Source organism: Phocoena phocoena, chromosome 14, assembly GCF_963924675.1.
Source record: "Phocoena phocoena chromosome 14, mPhoPho1.1, whole genome shotgun sequence".
NCBI lineage: Eukaryota > Metazoa > Chordata > Mammalia > Artiodactyla > Phocoenidae > Phocoena > Phocoena phocoena.
This window is the reverse complement of record NC_089232.1, coordinates 76,663,060-76,670,726: the sequence shown is the minus strand read 5'-3', so window position 1 is coordinate 76,670,726 and position 7,667 is coordinate 76,663,060.

Sequence of the window (7,667 nt, the reverse complement as noted above, 5' to 3'; positions counted from 1 at the left end):
TAGTATGTAGACTTTATAGATTGGCTTCTTTCACTCAGTAATATGCATTTAAGATTCTTCCTTGTCTTTTCATGTCTTAATAGCTCATTTCTTTTTAGCACTGGGTAATATTCCATTGTCTGGATGTACCACAGTTTATCTATCCATTCACCTACTGAGTAATGTGTTGGTCACTACCAACTTTTAGCAATTCTGAATAAAGCTGCTGTAAACATCTGTGGGCAGGTTTTTGTGTAGACGTAAGTTTTCAACTCATTTAGATAAATATAAAGGAGCATGACTTCTGGATCATGTGGTAAGAGTATGTTTTTGTAAGTTTTGTAACTTCAAAATGGCCAGACTGTCTTCCAAAGTGGTTATAACGTTTAGCATTCCCAGCAGCAATGAATGAAAGTTCCTTTTGTTCCACATCGTTGTTAGCTTTTGGTGTTGTCAGAGTTTTGGATTTGGGCCATTCTAATATGTGTGTCGTTGTATCTCATTGTTTTAACTTGCAATCCTCTAATGATATACGATGTTGAGCATCTTCTCATACGCTTATTTGTCATCTGTGTATCTTTTTTGGTGAGGTTTCTGTTCAGATCTTTCGTCCATTGTTTTAACTGGATTGTTCATTTTCTTATTGTTGAGGTTTATGAGTTCTTTGTACATTTGGGGTACTAGTCCTTTATCAGATATGTCTTTTAAATATTTCCTCTCAGTCTGTGTCTTATCTTCTTATTTTCTTTAACAAGGAGTTTTCCTATATCTGATAAAATGGGTAGAATATTCTTAATTACCTACCACAACATAGTTAAACTTTTAATTTTGAAATAATTTTAGACTTAGAGAAAAGTAAGTGCAGAGAGTAGTTCAGAGATATCATGTGTACCCTTTACCTGGCTTCACTTAATGCTACCATCATATATAAGCAAGATGCATTCATAAAAACTAAGAAATTAATATTGGCACAATGATATTAACTAAACTACAGACTTCATCAGATGCCTTTTCCTCTTCTAGGAACCAGGGATTCCATGTTGCATATGAATACCAGGTCTCCACATTCTCCACCAATTCAACAGTTTCCTAGCCTTATTTTTCATGATCTTGGCACTTTTGAAGAGTACCCATCAGGTATTTTGTAGAATGTCTTTCAGTTGTGTTTGTCTGATATTTACTCCTGATTTTACCGGAGTTGTGATTTTAGGGAAGAACACTACAGTGGCGAGGTGCCCTTCTCATCATACTATACCATCAGGAAGTACATGATATCAACTTATTACTGGTGATGGTAACTGATTACTCGCTTAAGATGGTACATGGCAGGTTTCACAGTAACTGTAACTACAGTAACTGTAAATTTGTTACTTTTCCCTTTTTATACTCTATTCATTGGGCACAAGCCACTAAGTCCTGCCCCCATCAAGGGAGAAAAATTAAGCCGCACTCACCATGATTTTTTGAAGCTCTAAATACTAAAGTCTAGTACAGTTGCTAATAATAATACTGACAGTAATTACAGTGATTCTACTTATTGTTTTTATTATTACTATTACTTCTTTTCAGTGAAGATCTAGCAGAAGTTATTGGTCATTAAGAAAGCACTATAGAGAAGAAACATCTTAAAGAATTGAGGAACTCAGACCAAGATATACTCTTCTGCCAGTTGCTTGAAGCTTCCTAGAAAGAACCTTTCCTTGGACATTTGTCAGTATTTTGTAGACTACATCAATTATGGGATATTCTACAAATGATGATTTTGTATTCAGCTATGTGAACTCAATCCAAAGCTAGACATTTTGGCTGTGTCGACTGCTTTTTAAAATCGCCAGTCAGAAGTCAAAATGTTTGCTGAAGGGTTACCCTAGATTACATACCTGGAGCGGCACATTAGCTGGGAGATGCCAAAACCTAGTAATAGATGAATGCAAACAAATAAAACCAACCCTCTGGTGAGGATTGCTTACATTAACTGGATTCTGCTTCGAATGTTTATCCACTTCCACAAGGTTACTATATGTTCATAGAATAAATATTTTATGATCCGTGGCATATGTTCAGACCAAGAATTAGAGTAATAAAAACTTAATTTCAAGCTGGATGTAAATACAACTATGCACAAGTCTCTAAAAAGAATAAACATCCATATGGCTTTTAGGCACTATATATGATTTATAATGTTAAATATCTGAAATGTCCTGTATTTATAGGTTCAGCTTTTTTCCCCCTAGTCTCTCCTTCCCTTCCTTCCTTAACAATATTTACCATAGTGTGATGTGCTGGAATTCCTTCTAAATAAACCTGAATATGCTGTGTTTGGTGGAAAGGGACAAATTTCACCTATGACTCATGACTCCTCTACTCACAAGGATCAATGGGAGAAGCAGTAGGAAAGATGCTGTGGGAAAGCCTATGGAGCTGGGACAGCACTCAGCTGCTTTTTTTTTTAAAGAATTTTTATTTTTAATTAATTAATTCATTCATTTATTTTTGGCTGTGTTGGGTCTTCATTGCTGTGCTCGGGCTTTCTCTAGTTGTGGTGAGCAGGGGTTACTCTTCGTTGTGGTGAGTGGGCTTCTCATTGCGGTGGCTTCTCTTGTTGCAGATCACGGGCTCTAGGCGCACGGGCTTCAGTAGTTGTGGCTCGTGGGCTCAGTAGTTGTGGCACACGGGCTCAGTAGTTGTGGCACATGGGCTTAGTTGCTCCGCAGGATGTGGGATCTTCCCGAGCCAGGGATCCAACCCATGTTCCCTGCCCTGGCAGGCGGATTCTTAAACACTGTGCCACCAGGGAATTCCCTCAGCTACTTTTTCTATGTCCTGCTTTGCTCACGAAGCCGCATCCTCTATGACCAAGAATAAGGAGTGATCTTGTCAGAGAGTCACATGCCCAGGGAAGAAGTTGGTTGAGCCATCAATCCTTCTCTCCCAGAGCGTCTATGGCGGGTGGCTCCTCATTTGAAAACAGACAATCCAATCTGAGTTGAAAAGCCATAATTCAAAGGCAAATCCCTCTCAGCTTGCTTTCTCTTATTCACAGCCACCTAAAGTAGAACAACCAGTTCCTCTTACCTCATTTTGCTGATAACACCTTTTGCTAAATAGTAATAAATGTTTCTCTCTAAACACAAGAATTCAGTCCTAAGTATGGCATCCACTAATCTGATCAACTTAAAAAAAATAAATACTTCTTTAGAAAAAGATGTATTTCTTTACTGAAATGAATTTCTTTAATTGAATTTCTTTACAAAGATGCACGTTTTACTATCAAAGTCATTGCTCAGAAATCACTGTGGAATTGTACCAAAAATACAGGATTTTGAAATTCAATAACTTTGGCTGAGTAGTGGCTTCTCAATTTGCAAACTGCATGAAGATTAAAAATGAAACAAAATAAGAGGTGGTCCTGGACTTAGAAGGATAAGCTGGGTTATCAGCTGGGGAAGGAATAGAACATGCAAGGGTATGAGGTATGGAAATACTGGCAAGTGCCTGTAGAGGGAAATGGTAAGAGATAAATAAAAAATTAGGTTATTTCCAGGTTTGGAAGAATGCTACGTGCCATGTTAGCTGTAGGGCATGGGAGGTCATTAGGGGTTTCTGAGTAGACTAAGGTCTGATCACATTTATGTTTTTGGACTGTCATCTTGGGGAAATGTGAGGCTAGATCGGAAGAGGCAAGACTCAAGGCAAGGAGACCTGTCTGAAGGCTGTTTCAATAGTCCTGTGAGGGAGGGTGCACAGAGGAATGGAAAGGACATTTGTGAGGTCAAATCAACAGAGCTTCCCATTACTTCCTGGATGTAGTAGAGTGACAGTAGGTTGCAGAGTTATGGGAAACAAGAGAGACAATGAAGGGGAAGAATAATTAAAGCTGATGATGAAGACGATGTGAGGTAGAAGAAGAAGGAAAGTTCTAAGACCTCCTGGTCTCTGACTGGAGCAACAGGAGTGTGAATTTGAGTGGAAAATGGGAAAATTTGTGAGTTTGGAGAGAAAGATGAAAAAACAAAAATCAGTTGCAAATGAAGTGTTTAAATTTTTGCCATTTATAAGAAGGTTTGGAAGGGTTTTTGCTCTTTCCTCATTCATCTGTGGGAGGAAGAGGCAGGTCCAGATCGTCTCTTAGGACCTTTCTGGTTTTACTATTCAAATCCCATGTTTTACAGAGAGGTCCTCTGAACTCACATTGTTCTCTGAGGCACTCAGGGACTACAAGAACTTTCTGTTCCTGTTAGGTGATTTCAACCTCAGTTACAAGCTCTCGCAAGTGTTTGTTGAGGCCAGAGCTTTTCGTACATTGGGAAAAAAATGCTATATGAGGGGAAAACAACCTCTCACTTTGGAAAGTGTAATGATAAAAATTGAACATTTCCAGCTAACAGCTTTTTATGGGCTATGAATAAGTAAACACAGGGTGAAATGGGAGAGAAAAAACATGCTCTTCACTGGAGAAATATTTGTTTATTGAGCCAGTCGGTACTACCCCAATTTAGCCTTCAGAAGGGCAAAGATGGATGTGTTTACCTCTAGAGTCAAGTCTGACACAGACCTGCTGTGATCCAGATTACATCTCTGGATCTTTCATTCATTTCCGCGTTCACATATGAACATTTATTGAATATCTACATTACGCTGGACTCACTGCTAGGTCCTAAGACACAGATATGCACAGCTTATAACTTTTAAAAATTCCCAGTTTAGTGGGTCAAATAGGCTTGAGTGCAATTAATTAAAATGTCATTTTGTAGGTCTGATATTGGAGATACCAGTGTTTACTTCATTTCCTCAGCTCTTGCTTCCCGACGTTATCATATATATGAGGAAGCACTTCTGTTTCATGGGGATTTTCCTGGGCTAGAGAACAATACGAAATATCTGAAATATTTTGTACACCCACAATGCGTTTGTCTTTGCGATTCTGCAGCTAATCCTTTTACAGCTGAGCGACTGAGACAGACATAGGCAAGATGACTTTCCTCAGATCACAATGGTAAGTTGAAAAACCTTGGTATGACTTTGGTGTCTGATTCCGAAGGCCAAGTATTTTTCTCTTTTGCTGCATGGCTTGAAGATGCGCTCTGGGAATCCTGCTCTACCCAGCCCAGGGAGCAGGTGTGGGTTCAGGGCTCCAACATGGATGAAGAGCTGCACAGACATCTGTTTATCCCTTGGCTTCAACCGTGCCGTTTCTTGTCCACTGGTAAACTAGACATCCATAGTCACAACAGTGCCACTCCATGCAAAGTAATCCTAACTGGGCAGTGTGTGTGTCAGGACCGTGTCGCTGGATGACTTGGCTCCCTGAAGTCTTTTCCAGGATCAGGGACCCAAGAAAATTCAACCCGAAGGGATCACCAAGCCAAAGGAGACACTGAAGAGCAGCTTCCCTGCTTTTGCTAACCGCTCCTGTCAATCTGGGTACCTTGTGATAGAGCAGGACATCTCTCTGTGCCCTGACCGGAGATGCTTCGTTGGCACAGGCTCATAAAGGAGCCGCTGGGAATGGGGAGAACCTGGATGTAGAGTACTTCCACAGTAACACTGGGAACTCAATATAATTTTGATTCAGTATCCCAACTCCTGTGTCAGAGTCTTCTCCCTCCACTGCCAGTACCTCACTCCATCTGCCACTGCTTCCTAGGGGTCAGCGGCTTTGTGTTCTCTTTTCCTCTTGTCTCAAAACTCTTCATAGAGGCTTCTGCATAGTATCTTGTGGCATGGTTCAATGGAAAGAGCATGGCCTTTGAGGTGGGCAGGCCTGCACTTGTAGTGTGACTTAAGCAGGGAGGTGAATCTCTCTGAGCCTCATTTCCTCACCTGTTAAAATGGGGCCAGGACCTCTATCTTGAGGAATAGGGTGTTATTTAATGAGATCAGGTTGGTGAGTCACCTGGCACAGTCTGTGATATTATTGTTTGGTCCATAGATGGCAATTCTTCCAGCAAATATTGCTATTTACTATAAATTTGTAGGCAATTGCATTGCTTCTCACATTATATATTCAAATTTACTTTTCATCTTTGTAAAGAATGTTTTATTCTCAGTAAGGACAATTTTCATCACCATGAAAAGGTCCAAGAACAGTCACTGTGGACCAGGTGTCCCTTCCTCTTGTTCCTGAAATACGCAGACACTCAAGGAGGTGCTTGCTTTTTCCCAGACCAGTGCCCTTCCAGTGAAATAACTGCGGCTCATCTCCTGAGTAGCCTAAGAGCAACGCTGGACTCTTAAGCTATTTCTTTTTCTACTCTTCACCTCTGCTTCCCCTCAGTAGCAAGATTATTGCTTGCTGTCTCGTTCTCTCTCTTTTTAAAATTGAAGTAGAGTTGATTTATAATATATTAGTTTCAGGTGTACAGCATAGTGATTCAATGTTTTTATAGATTATACTCCGTTTAAAGTTATTACAAATTAATGCTCTTTTCCCCTGTGCTGTACAATATATCCTTGTAGCTTATGTATTTCATACATAATTTGTATATCTTAATTCCATAGCCCTATCTTGACCCTCCTCCCTTCCCTCTCCTCACTTGTAACAACTATTTTGTTCTCTATACCTGTGAGTCTCTTTCTGTTTTTTATATACATTTGTTTGCTTTTTTTTTTTAGATTCCACATATAAGTGAGGATGCAGAGAAAAGGGGACATTTGTACCCTGTTGGTGAGAGTGTAAATTGGTGCAGCCACTATGGAAAACAGTAAGGAAGATTCTCAAAAAACTAAAAATAGAACTACTATATGATCTAGCAATTCCACCCCTGGGCAGACATCCAAAGAAAATAAAAACATTAATTTGAAAATATACGTGCACCCCAATGTTCATAGCAGCATTGTTTACAATAGCCAAGATATGGAAGCAACCTAAATGTCCATCAGCAGATGAATAAAGATGCACATAAAGAAGATGTGAGATCTATATGTATATATCTACACACACATGTGCACGCACACACACACACACACACACACACACACACACACACACACAGGAATATTACTCAGCCATAAAAAATGAAATTCTGCCCTTTGCAACAATGTGGATGGACCTACAGAGTATTAAACTTAGTGAAATAAGTCAGACAGAGAAAGACAAGTACTCTATGCCTGGTCCTATTCCGATGGGCAGCCCTCTAGTGGTCACAGGGGAGAGGGGGGACGCTGAGAAAAGTTCCCTTTAAAAACTTCATCACAACCATGTGATATTAAAGATGGTGTGGTTTCTGGAGTATTGAGTGATTTGAAGGGAAACATGCAAAAACCATCATCTTCATTCATACAATAAGCACTGCTTGGGAATCTTTTAGTGCCAGGCACTAAGCTAGGAACTGGGATAGAGAAGCAAGTCAAATACGGTCCTGCCCCTGAGAAGCTCATAGTCTTTTGCAGGCGGTAGATAAGTAAAAGGACATTTGCAATACATTGTAGTAAATGTTAGGATAAAGTCATGCATGGCATGTCTGAATGTTCAGAAGATGACATTCTATTCGACTCCCCCCAAAGAGGCAAGACCTACGCCAAGTCAGGTGGGCGTTGGCCAGGCTGTCACAAGGGCTTTCCAGGAAGAAGAATAGCACTGAGAAACTTAGGAAGCCAAGATGTGTGTCTGGGGCTCAAGGTCCATGTTGATGCGTGACAAGAACTGATGCTAGAGGCAAGCAAAGCTAGTTTTCACAGAATCATGT